Here is a 719-nt window from a genome sequence, read left to right as displayed (position 1 = left end):
TCCTATTGGCTGTGATATCACATTATCGGCTCAACTGCCAACCCAACACATTCCCATGGGAATGTCTCTTCCAGTCACATTTATAAATGGGAACCCCCAATGATATAGTGCCCGGCTTACTTTTCCTAAGATATAGTGCTCGGCCACTCTTATGATCGAAAGTATGTGAGCGGCACTTCTACCACAGCCCTCATACTTCAGAGTAAGAGGGACAAACCTCACACATTCAGAAATCATCCGTTTAACAAAACCATCACTTTAAAGTATATCGCTTGATGCTATTCCCATTCTCTGTAAGGGACGAGCTAAGCAGTGACTTGAAACACAACCAAAGGAGAGAATAGGGATGACTTGGTCAATAAGTTCTTAACCAAATTTTTTTACCATAGAGGTTGACAAAGTTGAGACATGATATCCAAACTTTCACTCAGAAAGATGGAAAATATGTTTATGAAGCTTGGGAAAGGTACAAAGAATTATTGAAAAATTGCCCCCAAGATATATTTTCTAATTGTGTGCAACTACAAATATTCTATCATTGGCTCACCCCCGCTTCTAGCACTTTATTGGACTCCTCAACTAGAGGATCCATGCATATGAAAACCACTGAAGAAGCCTTGGATTTGATTAAGATTGTGGCTAAAAATCAATATTTTTTCTCATCTAAAAGAACAATAAAGAGATGTGTGATGGAGTTAGATACTTTGGACACTCTTTTG

The 719-nt window shown here is 38.7% G+C and overlaps 1 non-coding gene across 1 annotated transcript; it reads right to left on the bottom strand.

Moving 5' to 3' along the window:
• Nucleotides 1–398: 398 nt before the first annotated feature.
• On the bottom strand, nucleotides 399–505 carry LOC112746530 (small nucleolar RNA R71). Its single transcript, XR_003174410.1, has one exon. It is a non-coding gene; the product is annotated as a small nucleolar RNA R71 (small nucleolar RNA).
• Between the last annotated feature and the right edge of the window lie 214 nt (nucleotides 506–719).

Source organism: Arachis hypogaea, chromosome 14 (assembly GCF_003086295.3).
Source record: "Arachis hypogaea cultivar Tifrunner chromosome 14, arahy.Tifrunner.gnm2.J5K5, whole genome shotgun sequence".
Classification (NCBI taxonomy): domain Eukaryota; kingdom Viridiplantae; phylum Streptophyta; class Magnoliopsida; order Fabales; family Fabaceae; genus Arachis; species Arachis hypogaea.
This window is presented reverse-complemented; position numbering and strand designations above follow the sequence as displayed.